At 42.8% G+C, this 24,596-nt stretch overlaps 1 long non-coding RNA gene across 1 annotated transcript in view; it reads right to left on the reverse strand.

Moving 5' to 3' along the window:
- Positions 1-422: 422 nt before the first annotated feature.
- LOC311524070 overlaps positions 423-24,596 on the reverse strand; it is a 30,285-nt gene continuing 6,111 nt past the window's right edge. Inside the window, exon 4 of the long non-coding RNA XR_014712477.1 lies at positions 423-1,377. This is a non-coding gene — a long non-coding RNA (uncharacterized lncRNA). The remainder of the gene's footprint in view (positions 1,378-24,596) is intronic.

The raw sequence follows: 24,596 nt of genomic DNA on the forward strand, positions 1-24,596 counted from the left end.
ACAACAGCTATTTTACCTGTTCTTTCAGGCTAGAACTAGCTCTTTTCCTTCCTCTCAGGTAGATCCCTTCCAAATACTTTTCCCAAATACTGTTCCCCTGGTGAAGTCTCTTGATCACTGCAGCAGGCTCAAAGGCAATTTATACTGCTTAATTGAAAGACTAGTGCCCTGTATACTGCTTAACTGATAGCAGGTGGATAACTACCAAAATATGGATCTCATTAAGGGACCAACTTCAGGTAATGTTTGACTCCGTTCAGAATAAAAGCTCAGGATGAGGAGCTTAGACCAGACTGGACAGCATAACTGATATAATATACCCAGGGAGTAAGGTACTTGTATGTTCTTTGGCTATACAAACAAACACAAATACTCAGGAAGCTGAGCAGAACTGTATTGAAATATGATAAAAATCCCTTGCAATAACTTTTTCCAGGGCATCTTTAACTTACCTATGCAAGACTTACTTTTCTACACACAGTTCTTCCAAAGCTTAATTTGCCGCAAGTGCTCTTAGGAGTAAGCTTCTCTGACTGTCCAGTAGTTTCACCAGTGAAAGCAAATTCCTGCAATCATGTTGATGGGACCTTTTTTTCCTCTTTCTTACCAGGTCATCTCTTGCTGTTCCCCACTCACCCAGTCTTATTTCCTAAAGTGACACTGAGGGCCTGCCACCTGGAAGCCATAAAGAACAGCCTCCCCAATGGCCCAGGTTGGATTTATATCTCCCATTTCAGCTCTCTTTGAACAAAACACTCAATTTAACTTTGTTTTAAAACATGTTTCTAGAATACAAATATCACTATAGTCCTCAAACAACAATACTGAAAAAAGGACTCATACTTCCATGAACAGTTTGTGAACTTCCAATAGCCTGAAAGTTGCTTATCCAACCTGTTTGTTGAGTAATATGAACAATGAATTACACACACTGATATCAGAATTGGTTCATAAAGAGAAAAAAAGGGCTAGGTTAATTGGATAGTTTATTTTCTATGCTCATAGGATGGTTTTAAGGTACCTTTGAACTATTATGGTAGCACAAAGGAACCTTGGCATAGGCCATTGGAAGCCAAGAAATTGTTCAGAGTACTTAGCATTATGTAGCATGTTGTATGTACAACTCCCATTGTCTTCAGTTGCAGTCACGACAGCTCAGCAATTTAGCATATCTGGCCCCAGGTGTATCACATAGGAGAAACATGCAAATAGTGGCCACCTGTGAAAAGACTGATTTAAGAGACTTGCCCAGCATCACACAGGAACTTGATGGATACATAGCTAGAATCCAGTTCTCCACAGTAGCATTCGACTTCCTTAACCATAAAACCATCCTCTCTTCCTTCAGCCATCTGCTTCATTCACACCTTCCAGCTTCTGCAACAAATGAGGCAGGGGTCTTACAAACAGCAGCGTCAGTCACTACACAACCCTAATTCATCCCCAGAGCATCATCATCCTGTGCACTGAATGAGGCAGGGAGCCTGTGGGAAAAACAGTATGTGATCATATAATTAAAGACTGCATTATAATACATAGGCATAAGGGAGCCAAAGTCAGCCTACATAGGCAGCCTTAATTCTGGCATTTTCTGACTTTTAAGTCCTTGACTTTGCAACCTTAATGACCTTTAACCACAGGATTTTAAATATAATTTTCAAGAAATTGAAATAACAGAAATTCCAGGTGGAGTCATACTGACTCCCATTTGAGTTTCCAGAAGACCACTTTAAATCTACAGCACAGACCTCTACCACTTGAACTAACACACTAAATAAAGAAGCAGTAGTAGGGTGTTATCCTCTGTGTGGACGAGCTATTAGAGGCAGAATGAGACCCACTTTGTTAGTGGGTTTCACAGCTATTTGCTCACAGAAGTGGAATGTTGAGACTCAGGAAGGACTCATGCATTGAATTCCAGGTTCAGTAGCGGAGTGTCCTCTAGTGGTTACAAATCCTTCTGATCCCATCTCATGGCCCCTGCCCTGCTCCTATTCAAATCCCCTTCCCTAGCTCCTGTCCCCCTCCCTCCCTGCTGCTCCACCTACACTCTCCAGCTCCTGTAACCCTCTCTCCCTCTGCTTTTACCCTGTCCATTTTTTTACAACTCTGTGTCCCACTTACCTGTGTTACGAATTATACCCGATAGGTCACGCACAGTTCGAGTCTAGGCTGAGGCACACGAACAAAGTCCACAACTGCAGAGTTCCCAAAGATACTAAGTTTATTACTCTCGAGCGTGGTGCCCCCCTGCTAATCAGGAGGGGACCCCAAATGCAGGTTATACAGAGATTATGTACCTTTTAGCAAAGCATGTTGCCCTTGTGCATTGGAAACCTTAGCCAATAGACAAACCCTTCCCTTATCTACCACCTATCCCTGCTAAGTGCATCCCCCGTGCTAAACCATTATTTCAACTAGACAATATGGTCCTAAAGCAATGCACCAGTAGCCTTTCTTATCAGGATGGAAGGCTCACATCAGGGCCAGGAGGCAGGGAGTTAGGAACAGACAAAGAACAGAAACCAGGAGTCGATTCAGGCTGGAAACAAAGGGGGGGCGGGGTTTACAGGAATGCAGTATCTAAGGAACACTCCTCCTGGTGCATGATGTGTTTGCTTTTAGACAATGGTGGGCCCCAAACCAAAATGGAGTCACATATGCACATATGCTAACTTTTCCTTAACACTTGCAAGCGGAACATTGAAAGCACAGGGAAGACAGCTTCCCTGTTTTCAGTTGTTGTGCCCAGCCCCACAGCTTCTGGGAGAAGCAATTGCATAGAAAGGCCTGCTCATTCCTGGCAATCCCAGGTTGCTAGCATGCTCACTGCAGATGAGATCTTAGAAGCTGTGTTATCAGTTCTGTCTATAATACAAAACTACAAGGTAACATCCACAACCACTTCCCTCCCAGCAGCTATGAAACACCAACTTGAATTCAGCCACTCCCTTTCTTCTTCTACCCTTAGCACAGACAGTGAGAGCCTCTCACATATCATTTTTATCCTATATATGTTCCAGAAACAAGACCATCTCAAATCTACCACTGTGCAAAACATATATTATTTTCTTAAATTGCAAAAGTGATTCCCTGAATAATTTCTTAAAACTTTTTCTGAGGAACAAATATAAAAAAATGTTAGTTACCATTTGCATTAATAATTTAACCTGTCAAATGGATTATTTTTTTCAGATTTCATAAGGAAAATAATCCATTTCTATGCTACAACCTGGAGTGTATGTAAATCAATAATTTTTTTAACAAGTTAACGATGGAACTGTTGAAAGAGTTAAAAATTTCATCCTGATATAACATTACTCGGCCCATGGGGTTTATATCTTATTCCAACCCTCCTTTTTTTTTTTTTTTTTTTTTTTTGCCTAATATAAACCTCAAATTTACCAAAATGCCTCCTATTGGTTTGCCTAATCCTACATTGTAGTCTCCAGCCTTATAGGTGACTATGGAGCAGTATCCCCCGATGGAAGGAGGGGCTTCGGAGTATCTCTGCTGATGGTGGATAGCACCAATTGTCCGAACTGCGGGTCAGCAGCAGAATGTTGTTCTAGGGCATAGTGTTTGGTAAATGTGTGTGCCGGGGCCCAGATAGCTGCCCTGCAAATGTCTAGAATGGGTACATTACTGAGAAATGCCACTGATGTGGATAGTGCTCTGGTGGAGTGCATATGAATCCCAGCTGGAGTTGGAATGTTGCTCTGATGATAGCACAGGTGGATACAGCCGGAAATCCACTTAAATAGTCTTTATTTGGAGATGACCTCACTCTTCATAGAATATCAGGGTTGGAAGGGACCTCAGGAGGTCATCTAGTCCAACCCCCTGCTCAAAGCAGAACCAATCCCCAACTAAATCATCCCAGCCAGGGCTTTGTCAAGCCTGACCTTAAAAAATATCTAAGGAAGGCGATTCCACCACCTCCCTAGGTACGCATTCCAGTGTTCCACCACCCTCCTAGTGAAAAAGTTTTTCCTAATATCCAGCCTAAACCTCCCCCAATGCAACTTGAGACTATTACTCCTTGTCCTGTCATCAGCTACCACTGAGAACAGTCTAGATCCACCCTCTTTGGAACCCCCTTTCAGGTAGTTGAAAGCAGCTATCAAATCCCCCCTCATTCTTCTCTTCCGCAGACTAAACAATCCCAGTTCCCTCAGCTTCTCCTCATAAGTCATGTGTTCCAGTCCCCTAATCATTTTTGTTGCCCTCCGCTGGACTCTTTCCAATTTTTCCACATCCTTCTTGTAGCGTGGGGCCCAAAATCGGACACAGTACTCCAGATGAGGCCTCACCAATGTCGAATAGAATGGAACGATCACGTCCCTCGATCTGCTGGCAATGCCCCTACATATACATCCCAAAAGGCCATTGCCTTCTTGGCAACAAGGGCACACTGTTGACTCATATCCAGCTTCTTGTCCACTGTTACCCCTAGGTCCTTCTCTGCAGAACTGCTGCCTAGCCATTCGGTCCCTAGTCTGTAGCGGGGCATGGGATTCTTCCGTCCTAAGTGCAGGACTCTGCACTTGTCCTTGTTGAACCTCATCAGATTTCTTTTGGCCCAATCCTCTAATTTGTCTAGGGCCCTCTGTATCCTCTCCCTACCCTCCAGCGTATCTACCTCTCCTCCCAGTTTAGTGTCATCTGCAAACTTGCTGAGGGTGCAGTACACACCATCCTCCAGATCATTTATGAAGATATTGAACAAAACCGGCCCCAGGACTGACCCTTGGGGTACTCCACTTGATACCGGCTGCCAACTAGACATGGAGCCATTGATCACTACCCGTTGAGCCCGACAATCCAGCCAACTTTCTATCCACCTTATCGTCCATTCATCCAGCCCATACTTCTTTAACTTGCTGACAAGAATACTGTGGGAGACCATGTCAAAAGCTTTGCTAAAGTCAAGGAACAACACGTCCACCGCTTTCCCTTCATCCACAGAGCCAGTTATCTCGTCACAGAAGGCAATTAGATTAGTCAGGCATGACTTGCCCTTGGTGAATCCATGCTGACTCTTCCTGATCACTTTCCTCTCCTCTAAGTGCTTCAGAATTGATTCCTTGAGGACCTGGCTCCATGATTTTTCGAGGGACTGAGGTGAGGCTGACTGGCCTGTAGTTCTCTGGATCCTCTTCCGTCCCTTTTCAAAAATGGGCACTACATTAGCCTTTTTCCAGTTGTCTGGGAACCCCCCCCCCCCGATCGCCATGAGTTTTCAAAGATAATGGCCAATTGCTCTGCAATCACATCCGCCAACTCCTTTCGCACTCTCTGATGCAGCGCATCCGGCCCCACGGACTTGTGCTCGTCCAGCTTTTCTAAATAGTCCTGAACCACTTCTTTCTCCACAGAGGGCTGGTCACCTCCTCCCCATGCTGTGCTGCCCAGTGCAGTAGTCTGAGAGCTGACCTTGTTCGTGAAGACAGAGGCAAAAAAAGCATTGATTACATTAGCTTTTTCCACATCCTCTGTCACTAGGTTGCCTCCCTCATTCAGTAAGGGGCCCACACTTTCCTTGACTTTCTTCTTGTTGCTAACATACCTGAAGAAACCCTTCTTGTTACTCTTAACATCTCTTGCTAGCTGCAACTCCGTGTGTGATTTGGCCTTCCTGATTTCACTCCTGCATCCCCAAGCAATATTTTTATACGCTCGTGACTGATAGAAAGAGATGTGATGATTTTCTAAATGACTTTATTCTTTCTAGGTAGAAGGCCAGAGTTCTACAGACATTGAGAGTGTGAAGGGATGCCTCCCTGGCGTCGGCGTGGGGTTTTGGAATAAACACAGGTAAGTAAATCAGTTGGTTTAAATGAAATGTGGAGATGACTTTAGGTATAAATTTAGGGTGGGCTCTTAGGATCACTTTGTCTTTATGGAATATAGTATATGGCGGGTGTGCCATTAGGGCTCCTAGCTCCCCTACTCTTTTTGCTCAAGTGATCACGATAAAGGAAGGAGACCTTCATCAATACATGTAACAGTGAGCAAGTCGCAAGGGGTTCGAATGGTTTCCCCATGAGGTTAAGGTCCCATATAGGATAGGGTATTTCAGGAGGGTAGATGTTGGTCATGCCCTTTAAGAATCGTTTGGTTGTTGGATGGGCAAAGATTGTGGTTCCATCAACTTTATCACGTAGGGAGGTGATTGCTGCTAAGTGCATCTTTATAGAGCTATTGGAAAGGCCCACCTTTTTAAGGCCTACTATGTAGTCCAGGACTCTGGGTAGAGGGACAGAGTGGGGCAACATATGATGAGCCTCATATCAGGTGCAGAAGCGTACCCACTTATAAGCGTATGTTTTGCGTGTGCTCTGTTTGCAACTATTCAAGAGAATGTCTTTTACTTCCTCAGAGTAATCCTGGTCCAAGCTCATTAGCCATGGAATAACCAGGCCTTGAGGTGGAGAACTGCTAGGTCAGGGTGAATGATGCGACCAGCATCCTGTGTCAAGAGGTGAGCAAGCTGTGGAAGGGTTCAAGATGTGCTCACCGCCATCTGTGTTAGGCATCTGTTCTTGTCCTGTCTGATTTTGTGTAACACACGGCTCAGTAGAGAAACTGCGGGGGGGACACGGAAGCGGTGCTTCCCATTTTATGAGGAGGGCATCGCCCAATGAATGATGTCCAAGCCCCACTCAGGAGCAATATTGAGGGCATTTCATATTGTGGGCTGTTGCAAATGAATCTACAGTTGAGAACCCCCACCAGGTTATGAGGGTCATATGGTCATGAGGGTAGGGTAGTCCATTTCCCAAGAGAAACTGAAGATTTCCTGGACAGACGTCAGGATATGCTTCTACAGGCACAATGTTGCAGGCCGCGCAACGGGGACAGGAGGACGATGAAGAAATTTGGCAGTGTGTGACCTCCAGAACAAGAAAGGGGAGCGTCCATGTACCAGCAGCGCAGATACAGGTAAGCAACCGTTTTCATGTTCTCTCCACAGGTACTAATGCGGATAGTGGACTAGATGATACATCTGAGGGAAGGGAACAGAAGGAGACTCCGCCGATTGGAAGGCATGAGATCCACTGTCCTAGGGATGGGGGTTCCACGACCACAGCTCCGCAGAGCAGGAGGCGGGTTGTGGTGGTCGGGGACTCTGTCATCTATCTGCCGCCCCGACCGGGAAAACCAAGAAGTCTGCTGCTTGCCAGGAGCTAGGATTCACGATGTGACGGAGAGACTGCCGAGACTCATCAAGCCCTCGGATCATTACCCCTTCCTGCTTCTCCACGTGGGCACCAATGATACAGCCAAGAATGACCCTGAGCGGATCACTGCGGACTATGTGGCTCTGGGAAGAAGGATAAAAGGAGTTTGAGGCGCAAGTGGTGTTTTCGTCCATCCTCCCCATAGAAGGAAAAGGCCTGGGGTAGACACCGTCGAATTGTGGAAGTCAACAAATGGCTATGCAGGTGGTGTCGGAGAGAAGGCTTTGGATTCTTTGACCATGGGATGGTGTTCCAAGAAGGAGGAGTGCTAGGCAGAGACGGGCTCCACCTAACGAAGAGAGGGAAGAGCATCTTCGCAAGCAGGCTGGCTAACCTAGTGAGGAGGGCTTTAAACTAGATTCACCGGGGGAAGGAGACCAAAGCCCTGAGGTAAGTGGGATACCGGGAGGAAGCACGAGCAGGAGAACGCGAAAGCGGAGGGCTCCTGCCTCATACTAAGAAAGAAGGACAAACAGCAAGTTATCTCAAGTGCCTATACACAAATTCAAGAAGGGAAACACGCAGGGAGAATTGGAAGTCCTGGCACAGTCAAGGAATTATGATGTGATTGGAATAATAGAGACTTGGTGGGATAACTCACATGACTGGAGTACGGTCATGGATGGATATAAACTGTTCAGGAAGGACAGGCAGGGCAGAAAAGGTGGGGAAGCTGCATTGTATGTAAGAGAGCAGTATGACTGCTCAGAGCTCCGGTATGAAACTGCAGAAAAACCTGAGTGTCTCTGGACTAAGTTTAGAAGTGTGAGCAATAAGGGTGATGTCGTGGTGGGAGTCTGCTGTAGACCACCAGAACAGGGGGATGAGGTGGACGAGGCTTTCTTCCGGCAACTAATGGAAGTTACTAGATCGCAGACCCTGGTTCTCATGGGAGACTTCAATCACCCTGATATCTGCTGCGAAAGCAATACAGCGGTGCACAGACAATCCAGGAAGTTTTTGGAAAGGGTAGGGGGCAATTTCCTGGTACAAGTGATGGAGGAACCAACTAGGGGCAGAGCTCTTTTGACCTGCTGCTCACAAACTGGGAAAAATTAGTAGGGAAAGCAAAAGTGGATGGGAACCTGGGAGGCAGTGACCATGAGATGGTCGAGTTCAGGATCCTGACACAGAGAAGAAAGGAGAGCAGCAGAATACAGACCCTGGACTTCAGAAAAGCAGACTTTGACAACCTCAGGGATCTGATGGGCAGGATCCCCTGGGAGAATAACATAAGGGGGAAAGGAGTCCAGGAGAGCTGGCTATATTTTAAAGAATCCTTATTGAGGTTACAGGGACAAACCATCTCAAATGTGTAGAAAGAATAGTAAATATGGCAGGCAACCAGCTTGGCTTAACAGTGAAATTCTTGCTGATCTTAAACACAAAAAAAGCTTACAAGAAGTGGAAGATTAGACAAATGACCAGGGAAGAGTATAAAAATATTGCTCGGGCATGCAGGAGTGAAATCAGAAAGGCCAAATCACACCTGGAGTTGCAGCTAGCAAGAGATGTTAAGAGTAACAAGAAGGGTTTCTTCAGGTATGTTAGCAACAAGAAGAAAGTCAAGGAAAGTGTAGGCCCCTTACTGAATGAGGGAGGCAACCTAGTGACAGAGGATGTGGAAAAAGCTAATGTAATCAATGCTTTTTTTGCCTCTGTCTTCACGAACAAGGTCAGCTCTCAGACTACTGCACTGGGCAGCACAGCATGGGGAGGAGGTGACCAGCCCTCTGTGGAGAAAGAAGTGGTTCAGGACTATTTAGAAAAGCTGGACGAGCACAAGTCCATGGGGCTGGATGCGCTGCATCAGAGAGTGCGAAAGGAGTTGGCGGATGTGATTGCAGAGCAATTGGCCATTATCTTTGAAAACTCATGGCGATCGGGGGGGGGGTTCCCAGACAACTGGAAAAAGGCTAATGTAGTGCCCATTTTTGAAAAGGGAAGAAGGAGGATCCAGGGAACAACAGGCCAGTCAGCCTCACCTCAGTTCCTGGAAAAATCATGGAGCATGTCCTCAAGGAATCAATTCTGAAGCACTTAGAGGAGAGGAAAGTGATCAGGAAGAGTCAGCATGGATTCACCAAGGGCAAGTCATGCCTGACTAATCTAATTGCCTTCTATGACGAGATAACTGGCTCTGTGGATGAAGGGAAAGCGGTGGACGTGTTGTTCCTTGACTTTAGCAAAGCTTTTGACATGGTCTCCCACAGTATTCTTGTCAGCAAGTTAAAGAAGTATGGGCTGGATGAATGGACGATAAGGTGGATAGAAAGTTGGCTGGATTGTCGGGCTCAACGGGTAGTGATCAATGGCTCCATGTCTAGTTGGCAGCCGGTATCAAGTGGAATGCCCCAAGGGTCAGTCCTGGGGCCGGTTTTGTTCAATATCTTCATAAATGATCTGGAGGATGGTGTGTACTGCACCCTCAGCAAGTTTGCAGATGACACTAAACTGGGAGGAGAGGTAGATACGCTGGAGGGTAGGGAGAGGATACAGAGGGCCCTAGACAAATTAGAGGATTGGGCCAAAAGAAATCTGATGAGGTTCAACAAGGACAAGTGCAGAGTCCTGCACTTAGGACGGAAGAATCCCATGCCCCGCTACAGACTAGGGACCGAATGGCTAGGCAGCAGTTCTGCAGAGAAGGACCTAGGGGTAACAGTGGACAAGAAGCTGGATATGAGTCAACAGTGTGCCCTTGTTGCCAAGAAGGCAATGGCCTTTTGGGATGTATATGTAGGGGCATTGCCAGCAGATCGAGGGACGTGATCGTTCCATTCTATTCGACATTGGTGAGGCCTCATCTGGAGTACTGTGTCCGGTTTTGGGCCCCACGCTACAAGAAGGATGTGGAAAAATTGGAAAGCGTCCAGCAGAGGGAGCAACAAAAATTATTAGGGGTTTGGAACACATGACTTATGAGGAGAGGCTCAGGGAACTGGGGATGTTTAGTCTGCGGAAGAGAAGAATGAGGGGGGATTTGATAGCTGCTTTCAACTACCTGAAAGGGGGTTCCAAAGAGGGTGGATCTAGACTGTTCTCAGTGGTAGCTGATGACAGGACAAGGAGTAATAGTCTCAAGTTGCGTTGGGGGAGGTTTAGGTTGGATATTAGGAAAAACTTTTTCACTAGGAGGGTGGTGAAACACTGGAATGCGTTACCTAGGGAGGTGGTGGAATCGCCTTCCTTAGATATTTTTAAGGTCAGGCTTGACAAAGCCCTGGCTGGGATGATTTAGTTGGGGATTGGTCCTGCTTTGAGCAGGGGGTTGGACTAGATGACCTCCTGAGGTCCCTTCCAACACTGATATTCTATTATTTGTTCAATAAAAGATCTCATTTTACTAAACAGGTTGTAAGTGTAGTTAGCTAACAGAGCAGAGTAGTTTGCTATGTGAAATTGCAGTGAGGACGAGGAATAGGCTTTGCATCCAAAGAGGTGGAGCCTTTTCCAGTCTTTGTCATGAGGGGTGCTTTTGACTGGTGCTGCTTTCCCCTTCAGTTTACAGCCTCCACAACCAGTGAATTAGGAGCTGGACGTGTGAGTAAGAACTCGGCTCCTTTTGCTGGCACATAGGATTTCCTGTCCGAGCGTTTGCAGGACGGTGGGATAGTGGCAGGTGTCTGCCATATTGTCTTTGCAGGGTCCATGATGGCTGAATTAATGGGCAGGGCTATCTTCGCTGACAGGGATGCCTGCAGGATGTCAGTAAATTTGTGCTGGGTCTCTGGCAGCTCTGCTGAAGAGATATCAAGGGATTCTACCAGTCTTTTAAATAAGTCTTGGAAGGATTTAAAGTTGTCACCTGTAGTGGGAGGCAGTGGCATAATTGTTTCATCCTAGGATGAGGACGAAATATGAGTGGGCGGCAGTGTATCACCTAAAGGGGCCTCTTCGGGCTCCTCTCCCTCTTCCTCCTGGTCTTCTGATGGCGGTGGTCCCCTCGGTGATGGGGACTGAGTAGTCCTAGGTGCTGGAGGGTTGGGCGGTATACGAGTTTGAGCCCTATAAATTGCCGATAGGTCCCATTATGGCCAAGCGGATGGAATACCAATGGGCAGGGGCATCCATGGTAGTGTCTGCCAGTTGTGCCCTTGCATGGGTGGTTGCTGGTGTGAGGGTCCAGGTTTCGGGGAGGAATGGCGAGGGGTGAAAAGACTTAAGTCATCCCCTTCCTCATCATCACTAGAGAGTGGTGGTGCAGATCTAGCAGGAGTGCCTATTCGGCTTGGTCCTGGCCTGATTGGGGTGTTGTCGGTACCAAACAAAGGGGTTGCCAGCGTGGAGGAGATTGCCAGCTCCGCCTGACTGGTAAAGAGCTGCAGTACTGGGAAACTCGGTGCCATGGATTGCAGCATGGTATGCTCTGACAGTGCCGAGGTCTTGCTAGGCTGTGTATATGCAGCAGATGGCACCATTACACTAGTCGGTGCCAAGGTGTTCTTAGGACTGTCAGTGCTGAGCTAGGGAGCTTAGCTTTTGCCCATGCACCTGAATGAGAGCCTGGCCGCGTCGGTGCCTTGGCTCCTCGGGACATCGCGGTACCAGATGTTCCTGGTGCCTCTCAGTCCGAGGTTCTCGATGCTATCGGTACCAGGGCAGATTTTTCACCAGGAGACCGCTTCTTTTTTGCGGGGGGGCGGGGGGGAATCTCTTTGTGGCGATGACTGCGACTGATGTTTGGTCGCCTTCTTAGGTGCAGGGTCCTTTGACACAGTTTATGCGGAATCCTTGTCTGAGGCTGTCGCCAGAGACTGTTGGCCAGGAGGAGTCCTGGACTCTGGGTCAGAGGCTGGCCGGAGGGATTTTTCCATCATTAGGAATTGTAGTTGGAGGTCCCTGGCTGTCAGTGTCCTGGTAGATATTTTTTTTGCAGTGTGGACACTTCTGAGATACGTGGGTTTCCCCAAGACAGTGGATGCACAGAGCGTGACCATCCGATACAGGAATTGATATCCTGAAGGTTAAGCACCGTTTAAATCCGGGGGAACCAGGCATGGCTGAGAAGGTTTGGAGTTCAGTCACCATTGGCGGAGCGCTGCTGTGCAGGGTGAGTGGGGGGAGAGGGACGGGGGATGAAGAAAATAAGGGTTTTGTTGGGTTTTGGGGTTTTTTTTAAAACGGGTAAATAAGGATGGGAAGTGGGGAAGATGAGAAAGAGAACAAATAAAAGTGAAGATTAAGCAATATACGAGTTGGATGGAGCGCTGCTGTCATTCCGACCTGAGCCAAAGGCAGTAGAGAAGGAACTGAGGGACTGTTGGCAGCGCATGCTAAGTAGCCGCTTGGAGTGGCACTGCTACTACAAATCTCCCACTACAAGCATAGGGCGCCAAGACACCTAAATTGAATTTCCATAGGGATGCTCCTTGAAGAAGAACCAAGAATTCAGTGATTAGAGAATTCTCCTGAGAGATACGACTTGAACAAGGGGTCTCTTTTCTCCCTTTCCGGCAGAGGGGTTGGAATTGAATCTTGGTTTCCCACATCCCAGATGAGTGCTCTAAAACTGGGCTAAAAGTTATAATGGGGGCATCTCTTCCTCCCGATTTTGAATGGGACCCAGGCCAGTAGGCAGCCTTGGAGCAATCCTGAAACCAGGTGTTCACTTTCCTGATCTACAAGTTGTGCTCAGAGCACATCTAGCTCCACATAAAATGGCAGGGGAGGCACAACCTACCTTATCTCCTTTAACCCAGTTCTTAAGCATTTACATTGGATGTGCAAGAACCTGGTTCAATTCCTCCTTCTGCCTGATGTGGAGAAGAGATGTGAAAAGGGGTTTCTCACCTCTCAGGTGGGTGCTGTAACTACTGGACTGTGGGATTTTCTGATGTGGGTCTCTCTTGTTCAAGCCATTCCACTTTGTATTAAATAATTAAATATTAATTGGAGCAGAAAAAGAGTGAGAATGACTCCATAGCCTAGTTATTAGGACACCATCATAGGACCTAATCACATCAGCCACACCATAAGAGAGTCATTCACCTGTACATCTACCAATATGATATATGCCATCATGTGCTGACAAGTACTGTCATGTGCTTCCTTGTACATTGGCCAAACTGGACAATCTCTACACAAAAGAATAAATGGACACAAATCAGACGTCAAGAATTATAACATTCAAAAACCAGTCGGAGAACACTTCAAACTCCCTGGTCACTCAATTTCAGACCTAAAAGTCACAATTCTCCGACAAAAAAAATCTTCAAAAACAGACTCCAATGAGAAACTGCTAGAACTGGAATTAATTTGCAAACTGGACACTATTAAATTAGGCTTGAATAAAGACTGGGAGTGGATGCGTCATTACACAAAGTAAAAACTATTTCCCCATGCTAATTTTTCCCTTTACTGTTACTCACGCCTTCTTGTCAACTGTTTGAAATGGGCCATTCTGATTATCACTACAAAAGTTTTTTTTTCTCCTGTTGATAATAGCCCACCTTAATTGATTGGTTTGGTCTCGTTACTTTTGGTATGGCAACACCCATTTTTTCATGTTCTCTGTGTATATATATCTTCCTACTGTATTTTCCACTGCATGCATCCAATGAAGTGGGTTTTAGCTCATGAAAGCTTACGGACAGATAAATTTATTAGTCTCTAAGGTGCCACAAATACTCCTAATTTTTTATTAATACAGCACTAATTTGAGAATTTAAATGCACAAAATCAAGGACTAATGGAACTCTCACTTATATTTTAAAATCTACACTAACAATCAGTCATCCAGAATATATCATCATTGTATGTGACTGTGACTGAGTTGATGTTGCCACGGAAACACTACACTAGTCTACATTAGCTAAGGACCTGGATCTATAGTTTTTGAATCTTGACTTTTGTAAAGTTAAATCCTCAGCCTCAGTGTTTTATTAACATCATTAACAGAGTTTAATACACACTGGAATTGGATTACAATTAAATCTCCTATATATAACCAATTAGAAAGAAATCTCCAAATTGTCAAAGAACGAATAAACTTAACAAATGGCACAGTTTAACGCTGACAGAAAAAACAAATCATGACCAAACTGTGCAATGCAACTTACTGACAGAAACACGGAGATGTAAAACCATAATGGAGAATGATGTCAAAGGATGCTATAAGATTTTTTTTTTTTTATAGATTCAGGAGGAGTTATTTTCTTGTGCAAACAGCCATAAAATTACAGCCCACCCCCTGTTTCTCATTGATTTCCAATTGCCACAGTTTGCCAGATGCTGTTTGGTCTAAGTGCTGCCTTGACCTCCACTAGTGACGCTGGCCCCCTTTTGCTTTGTTGCACGGTATTTTCCCAGCAGGGAAGTCCCACCCCACTAATATTTGCTGTTGCAACTTTTGCTGGAGGCTTATAGGTTACCCATATGTTGTAGTATAAGGGCCAGCCTGACTGGAATTAACTCAGAAGTGGCGTCCAGCGTTGTGGCTGGAGCTGTCCCAGAAGAGATTATAAATGGCCCCAAACTAATTAAATATTTTGTCTCCTGCTGGTAAACAAAAAGGACTGAGGGCAAAAACATAAAAATGCCTGATTTAACTAGGATCTGTAAGTAGCTTCACAAAGGCAACCCTGAAGTCAGCGATGCATGCTTTAAAAGCCTCTAATGGGTCAAAGCAGTTACATAAATGAGACATTTAGTTTATTTTTCTTAGGTATAGGTACTCAAATCAGTGTCCAGAGTATTTCATACTAAGATTGGTGGGGGTGGGAATCAAGCTATCTGTATTTAACTTGAAAACTTACTTAATTTTCATTTTTACAAATGAAAACAGCCAAAAGACAAAATACGATTCTTCCATAAAGAAATACAAACTGAGGAAAATTACTGTATTTTCAGCAATGTCTGGAGGATTTGTGGCTAAATTGTCAAAGTGGTGTTTCATAAGGCTGAAATTAAAGGAGCCTTTTTTAAAAAGTCATAATTTTAAAAATCTTTGTTTTCACTCAAATGCCTCCCTGAATGTGGCAAAAACAAAACAGTTCATGTTACCTAGATTATGGCTTAAGGGTCTTTGACATTCAGCATTAAGATGTATTTTATTCAATTTTCTCAATAAAAAAACAACAATGTGATAGAGTTTTAAAGGCTGGGATCCATTATAGGACTTAGGCACTGCAACACAGAGTGACAGCACTTAACTTTGAGGTGCCTAGAAAATAACAGGAACAACACCGAGATCCACAACTCCAAGTTAGGCGCCTACAATGAATGGGAAGAGACAGGCGCCTAAGAATGCCATCTCCAAAAGTGAGCATAGTAGGTTGTTCCTTACCTAAGCCAGTCAATGAGAGATGCCAAGAGGGCTGAATGTCTGTATTTAACATTAAATTAATTTAGACAGACCATGTTATGTTTCTAAATATTAAGCTATCACTTAATCTTAAGAATATTCTATTTAGAGGTATGTTTTAGGATGTTAGGTGAAAAATTACTGATGAGAGTTCTACAGCTAATTAGTTGTTTCAAGCTCTAATTTTGCAAAGACTTAGATGTGTGTAGTCCACTGAACTTAATATGACTATTCTTGTGCACAAATTTAAGCATGTGTAAGTTTTTTCAGGACTGGGACCTCAATTTTGCAATTCTCACAGTGTTAATGAAGATAGTGCTTTGTTAATAACAGCAGTGCATTAGCCTTTTCAGGGAGTGAATGAGTTACATTATTCTACCAACTGTACGCCCATTTTGAAGTACTCTGTCTTGTGGACTTTATTTCAAAAACCAGAGAGTAAGTACATTTTGGTCTTTTGTCTTATTTGCTGCAATTTGCAAAGACGGTTAGGAATTGGGTGAAAAGATAAAAAGATATGTGGAAACAAGACGGCTGGCTAAAGAGAAAAAAACATATACAACACTTCCCTTTTATGTTACTCCATCACCACATTTTGACATTGTAATTAGAGTAACTGCTATGCAAATTAAGTCATCCACACTGTTTAACTTATAGCTTATGCAGTTGGTTGTGAGAACTGCTGCAGTTTTAACTAAAGATCTCCAAAATTAAAAGGGAACATTAAAAATGTTTCTATGGCTATATAGCTATAAATTTCTATAGCTATAATGCTTTTTTGCTGGGACCCCCTTTGAAAATATTTCATGCTGTGACGACCCCCACACATGTACCATGCTACCCTTACTTCTGTGCTGCTGCTGGCAGTACTGCCTTCAGAGCTGGGTGCCCGAACAGCAGCTGCTGCTCTTGCAAATCCCCTACAATACTCTTGCAACCCTCTTTTGGGTCGGAACCCTCAGTTTGAGAAATACTGCTATAGTGGTTTGTATTTTTCCCTAGACACTTTCATGCACAGCTGCTCATTGTCCTATTGGACAGCAGAATGCCACAGCTTTTTACTCAGGACATGCAGGTGAATGAAAGACAGTTGAATGGATTTTAAGCAGAAGCCTGCAACTTAACACTGCATGGGGCAGTATATGCCCACTCCATTTCACATACCAGGCACTTAACTAATTCCAATGGGGGGTTTCAGGACTACCCAGAACCAATAATTCAAGCTGATCCCTGAGCTTACTCTCCAGGACTTAGCTCACTTATGAGTCTTCTAACCCTCCCCCTCACAGGTAGAAAGTACCAATGGGGGACCTTGTTCTGTGAAGAGTTCAGGCCTCCCCTTGTCTTTACCAACACGAAGTCCACCTACAAAATCCCAGATCTCATTTACTTCTGGGAACTGGCCCTTTTAGCCTTTATCTCCAATGAACACCAACTGAAAGTTGTGACAAACTACATAGACTCTATTTTCTTTTAATATTAGACTTCTGAATCCTAGTCTTCTATACCCCTTCTGAGCCTCCAGAATGCTTCAGGAAAGATGAAAAAACCACCAGCTTCAGCCAATTTGGCCCAACTGGAAAAATTCCTTTCTAATTCCAAAAAGAGACAATTAGTCAGACCCCCATCATCCTAGTTAGTCAGTCATTTTTCTACGTTTTATTACTTTAGACATATCAGGAATGTCACATTGTGCTTTCTCTCTTAATAGTGGAGGTCTCTTGGAGAATCCAAAGATATGATTTGGGAATTTTCTAAGCCCCTAATTAAAGGAGTTATTAAAATTTAAGACAAAAAGCTTTTCTTACTACTATATGTTCAGGCACTTGGGTTAAATAGATTTTAAACAAACAAAAAATTTTAAAACATTCCAAAAAACTTTTCTTTCTCAGTTAATCAAGTTTCTCTTGGTATCTGTCATAAACCAATCTCTTTTCTTCAATTGTCCATACACAAGATCTGAATTTCTAATGTAAAAAATACAGCAGGCCTTACTTATACACCATACAGAAGCAAAAGCAACAAAGAACATACTAAATTATTTTCTTTATAGGTCACCTTAAAGGATGAAGACACAAGTGTTTGAATTTGGTAACAATAACTACTTTTTTATGATTAAGATCAACTGAAAACTGTGACTCACATAGTTATGTATAGGTTATAGGTTAGGTTTCAGCCCTAGCTCCAGGGATCAGTGACAATGTTAGAGACAAACATCAGGCAAACCCCCAAGGCTCAGGAGGTGTGCTCTGCACCATCAAATAGCCACGAATCCAGGCTTTGTAATAGAGCCTGCCTAATCCACCTTACAAAACCATAACAAAACCCAATGGCTGGAAGTAGAATCTAGAAAACTTAAAGCTGGAAATAAAGCACAAATTTTTGAAAGTGAATGTAATTAGCCATTGGAACAATTTCTCAAAGGATGTGATGGATTTTCTATTAAGTAAAAAGTCTTTAAATCAAGATTGGATATTTTTCTAAAGTATAAATTCTACTTCAACCACAAGTTATTGGCCTCAATTCAGGAATTACTTGATTTAATACTATGGCCTGTGTTTGGATTAGATGGTCACAGTCATCCCTTATAAATCTATGCATCTATGTAATGCACCACAGACTACTAAAGCTATATGGGAATCCAGAACGGATCCAGTAAATCCTGAGAATGCAAACAATTTTGACAAAAATTAGATGCAGACCAAACCCTTCATTTACACCTTCAAATGCTTCTTTCTTCCTACAAGCTTCACCTCTATTTTTTCTCAGTGGAATGGCAGCCAGTTCACTTTCACCCATATCCCTATCTCTATCAAACACTTAGAGAATAATGACATCATAGAATCCAGGTTCAATGTAAAGAAGACATAAAGCTGAATATCATTAACATGTTGACGACACTGCATCCCAAAGCACACCACCATCTTCCTCAGTGGTTTCCTATGAATATTGAACGAGACAGGTGACAATATGGAAACAAAGAATTATACAAATGTAGGTCTGGAAGGGACCTCACCTACTCCAGCTCCCTGCACTAAGACAGGAACAAGTATAAAAGTACATAACATGAAGGACTCCACATCTGAAGGCCTTTGGGAAAGACAAGCAAATATCTATATTATAAATAATCATTTTTTCTAGATTGTAATTAATGAATTTTATAAAAAGCCATTATATTTTAACCAAGCTGCACCATCTTCTAGTTGTGCAAGGCCCTTGCATGGGTGCACAGGGGGAGGAGGGCAAAAGGAGCCTTGCAAAGAGGAGGCATAATCAGTCCCTCCTCTCAGGGGACAGCAGAGACTGCTCCCTCCTATAGCTCCAAGAGGTGCAAGACACCTCAAAGGGGATGGGGAAGGAGAGAAAGAAGATGGAGCCATGGTCTCTCTACCACTTTGAACTGGCCAGAAGAGATGGCCAGGTGAAGGGATGGGATCACACTGCACCATTCTAGAGGATGTAGAGAGGGCGCATGGCTCCACCAAATCTTCCTTGACCCTCTCCACAATCTTAGAGAATGATGGACTCTGCACACTCCCCCATGTGTCTGGGAATTCTGGCAAGGGTTTTGTCTCCTGAGGTACATCTCCTCGGAGAGCTCTCCCTGAGACAACATAACTGCACCACCCCTCAGTCAGACCTGTGTCTTGATGACACAGTTGATCCTTTGTTAGCAAATGTTAAAAAGAAAGAAAGTACTAATTAATTGGTCTTCTGGTTGGAACTAATTCAAAAGGTGTCTTGAAATATCCTGGGATACAACATACTCTGCTTTCCAGAGAATCAATCAGTCTAAGATTGATGAAGGGCTGCTAAGGTCAGGTGTGCAAACACAGAACCATCTGCAAATTCTCCTGGGCTGGTACCTGCAGTGATGCAATTTTACAAGAGCAGGTGTTTGCTTTTAATTTACATCTTGTTTTTCTGCTGAAATTGTTATTTTACTGAGCAAGAGTCTTCAGTTTCTTATTAAATGTAATATATTGTATATTGTTGCTATTAAATATTTTAGTTATGTCACATAGTTTTTCATAGTTGTAATAAACAGATTTCTTAAAAATATAAACCCAGATGTAACAGAAGAGATGTTTGTGTTAAACACACAAGTCAATCACACATTTCTTCAGGAAGTTGATATCCAGAGTATTTTTCAGAGCATTGCCTCTTCACTTTCAAAAAAGAGGCATTTGTTCTGAATGGAAACAATATAAGTGGTAGCCATTTCTTCTGAATTTGCTCAACTGCAATGCTCATTATCATTAAGATTATTTATTTCTGTTAGTGCCCCCAGGAGGAAGCTTTTATGAAGAAAAATGATTGACAAAATACAGACCAGACAAAATCAAAAAGTCCAAATCTAACCCCACCCATTGTGAATTAGAAGGGTTTTGGTTTCAGGGATCTGGAATCAGACAAATCCCTTTGTTTTGGGTCCAAAGCAGAAATAAAACCGCGAAGGACCTGATTTTGATTGCAGATTCAGGTCTCTGACCTTCTGTCATCTCTACCGAGGCCCTGCTGCCAGCTCTAGGTAGTCTAATATCTAGAGGCCAGATCCTTAGCTGGTGTAAATTGTTATAATTCCATTCACTTCAGCTGAGCTATGACAATTTGCAGACATTGAGGATCTTGCCTTAGATATTTAAACCACACTCGTCACCATATAATCTCTATGTGAGCATGGTATCTGAGCTCCATCCAGGTTATGCTTCTCCTCACCACCCCAGAGTCATAGTTATTCCTGTCTCCTCCAAATCTCTGCGTCCCAATAATCCCCCAGGAGAAGCCACGCCTTGGATCGTGCCATGCATTTGCTTAATTTAATTTTACCTACTTCATAGTTTTATGCAGCACAATAATTATTCATAGGAAAAACAACATTTTAGTTTGATAATGTCACAAGTGAGACAGGGAAACCTGAAAAGTGTAACATCCTGCACAAGCCTATAACACAGATCATGAAGCCAAGAAAAGAAGAGGTCTGGTTTTATCAGTTAATAAGGCAAAACACCTAAAGCTTTGCCAAGAAAAAACACAATGTCCCAAAAGCTAATCTCTCGCTAAAAAAAGCTTCGAAATATCTGTGTGATATGTCAGGTTCAGGTTCCCTTTTGAAACAGATTAATGAGATTTTCTAATGCTGAAGATAACTTTTGTATCAAAACAAAATTAAAAGTTACAAAGACAAATCAACATAATGCTCATCTTTTCTTTCGCTTACAGGGTCCCAATCTATAATCTAAAAATAAAAACTCAGTGAAGTCAAAGGGAGTTTTTCCTGTGTAATGACTGGTGCATAAGACAACAGCTCAAGTTCAGAACTGATGCATGCATGTGCTGTTTTGCTGTGGTTGATCATATTTAAATGCCATCACATATTTAAATACCATCACAGCAATGCCACTGAATCCTTAAAAAAAAAGAAAGAAAGAAAAAATCAAGGGTTTGGAATAATATCTGTGTCTGAATGAAGACACCATGTTGTAAAGCCAACCTTTTACTTCAAATGACTCATCTATAAAAATTCACCTTTGTCCATCCTGTAGTAGATATTAAAGCTAAAATGTTCAAAAATGGGCTCTGATTTGGAGTTGTCTCCATTTCATGGTGACCAATTTGAAGCAACTCATCTTAACGTGTTTGAAGTTGGCCACGCAAAAAAATGAGGCACTGGAAAAAAAAAGGGGGCCCTTTTGAAAACTTTGGCTCTCCTATTTGTGGGGCTTTCATCAGATCCTACAGGCTTTCACAATTTTATATAACTTTCAAATAACCCTTTCCAGTCTGTTCATATCAGCAGGAGGGAACAACCATTCAATCAGTGTTCTCTTTCAGACTTCTCTAATATACAAAGATATTTTCATTTTCATTATTTTTACTTTCCAAAATCTTATGAAACATACACATTTTCTGACTGTTGTACAGAAAATGTTTAGGGAATAAAATGAAAACTTAGAACAATTATATTTTGTTTCATATTTTTCTTTACAAACCTGAGAATGAGTTAAAGGCCAGCTCCTACAAAAAGCACTTCAGAACTCTGACTTGCAAGCTGCCTTGTCTTGGAGATGTCTCGGTTGTTAATTGAACTAATTCAATTTTTACCTGCTCTGGTGTCAACCTTAATTTTCATTCAGTTTCAATTTTGTATCCCTGGGAAGCTTCTCTCTGGTTCTGGCATGTTTCCCTGTCACTCACTGATGAACACTGAGACAAAGAAATTGTTTAGTTTCCCAGCAAAATCTGCCTCATCTGTTGCTAAGCTTCCCTCACTATCCCTCATGGAGCACATGGTCTCCGTCTCAGTGACCTCTTGCTGTGTGGAGATTTGCAAAATCTGGCATTGCTTTTATTTGCAACTTCTAAAATTATCTTTTTAATTTTAGTCTTGACTTTATGTATGTTTTTCGGTTTATGCTCGCCTACACGACAAAGAACTGTAACAAAGGATTTTCATGAGCACATTAAGTAAACCAGTTAAATTGCTTATTTTATGCACTATTGGTTCTCTCTATTGTCTTACATTCTTTTCTGTAGTTTAGCTTCTCCTATAGTAGTAACCATATTGATTTATGTCTCTTACTCTTTTTCAACTTTGTTTCCTTCCTATATGTCATTTCTGAGCTGTGCTCTTGCAGCAGTGCAGGTCAAGAAAGTTATGGAAGCAAAAGTGGATTTAAGCCACATATGTATCTTTTGAATTCTTGGCCTACCCAGGGACTTATTTTAAGTTATGGTGGCTTTGAATGGCCTTCTGTGGATGCTCTCATGACCCAGAATATACAGACACACCCACTCCCTGCCCAACATGCTTCAGCTGACCATAGTCATTCCATCAGCACATCCCTGTGCCAGGGACTGTATAAAGCAAGCAGCATAGGCCTGTTCCACTAGTCCTATGCCATCCTGGGAATCAGAGTTATTCCCCAGAAGTCCCCTCAACAACTATGTGGTCCCTCTGTATGAGGTGAATGAACATAAAGGAGCCACAGTGGAGCCCAAAATGGGGACCACTGCATTTCTCCCCGCTTCCTCCTCAGAGAGTCTTCCATTTAATTCAATTATCAGTTAATTAAACCCACCATTTAATTTGATCAAACCTCGGAAATTAAATCCTTTGTATTAAAAATAATATAAATTACACACTTTATTTATTTTGATTAATTGTGGTCACTTTCGGCAGGTAGTACTAGACAATTCCACCATTCAAAGTAGTTGCTTTAAAAGTAAATTGACATTTAATTAACAAAGGCCAACGGTCTGAATAAAACAAGATTCCAGGCCCAGGGAAAACCCATAAATGATGTCTAAAACAAAACATTGCAGCATTCAGACACTGTTGTTGATGTTTTAAGGACACAATGCAACCTGTGATGTGCACTCTGAAGATCAAATGGATAAAATCAACCATTTAATTTTAATCAAGCTGACTGGAATGCAATTTATTCATTTCAAGAGGAAGTAGGGTGACGAGGTAGCAGGTGTGAAAAATCAGGACATGGCGAGGGGGCAATATCGGGACTGTCCTGATAATATTGGGACATCTGGTCACCCTATGAGGAAGACACATATTTTTTGTATTCCTTGCAGCACACCTTTGGGTTTTTCCTTCTGTATCCTTTCCATTTGTTTCAATTCCTAAAACTCGGTTCAAATATATTTTGCTAATATTTGCTTTACCAAGGTTTAAACACATCTATGGTTCCCTTTCTGAGGGCTCACGCACACTTGTTCTAATTTCAATCCTAATAAAGGCCTCAGTCCTACAATGTGCTGAGGTCATTCAGCACCTTGACGACTGGGCACAAGGTTATGAGCACTGTTTCCAAAATGGCTATCCACTTTTACAGTTAACAAGACTTCTTCGCTATTTAAAGTGAACAAGGACACAGACTATAAACAATTTGTTTTGGGGCTGTGCACATGAGAGAGAGAAGCCAGGCAGAATGTGGGCTAGAAAGAGTGCCTACTGAATTTGGCCTAAAGATCAATTTCCATTTTTTGCTGACCAAAAATCTGTAATGTATTAAACAATTCTTGGTGGTTAATTAGCATCGCCAAGTCAACAACATAATATTTCATGGAAAATAAAGTTTGTTGTTCAGAAAATATGTGCTCTTATTCTTGCCCTTCTCAGCAGCCTGGTTTGTTTCACATATGGTTGGTTGCATGTTTAATTAGTGACTTTCTGTAAGTGTCTGCAATTAGCACAGTGATGATTAATAAAATAACCCCTTTAAAGCTCCATTTAGCCAGCAGAACTGCACAATCAGGTATAATTAATTCATCATTAATAAATCATGGCTGATTAACTAATCTGTTGATTACAAACACATTACTGCACAGCGTCCCACCTGAGCTCTGGTGATTTTTCTACACTAAACAGAAATGGAGACTAAGAAGAAATAAACCACAAAAAATCTGCATTAAACAGCAAGTATATTGGTTTGGTCAGGAAGATTTAGATAGGAGACATATTAAAAAGTTACTGGGCTTTGTTGATTATTAGCCCCCTTGGGAAAGAAAACCGTACTATCTATTTGTTAAATCTGGACAGGTGAACAATAACTGCTTCTTTAATGCAGCTACATTCTTATGGAGTTTTTCTAACAGTATTTCATAGTTAGATTATGAGCCACATCCACTCCTGAGTAAGCCTGCCTAAAGTGGGGAGCATAACAGACAAGGCAAGGTATAACTACTGCTCCACCAGGGGGCCTTGAGCCAGCAGTGCACCGCAAAAGTGGACAAGTCCATTCCAGGAATAAGCAGGGCCAGCCTGGCTGTGAAACATGCTCTTTCAGCATTGTCCCAGGGCTAGTTCTATTACCGTCCACTGGTTTGGGGTTCCAGTATTGATAATCCCAAATGTTCAAAATCATGAATCAGGCCCTAAAGAGTCATGAGATTGGCTTAAGAATGACGAGATTTATTTTTTTAATTGGAGGTTCTTTATGTTTGTCTTCTGGCTTTTGAGACTTTAGGGCACACTCTGTTCTCATTTTCAAGATTTTCTCTGCAAGCATGTGGACCAGAAATTTACTTTT

Source organism: Lepidochelys olivacea (assembly GCF_965140295.1).
Source record: "Lepidochelys olivacea isolate rLepOli2 genome assembly, chromosome: 7".
Taxonomy (NCBI): domain Eukaryota; kingdom Metazoa; phylum Chordata; order Testudines; family Cheloniidae; genus Lepidochelys; species Lepidochelys olivacea.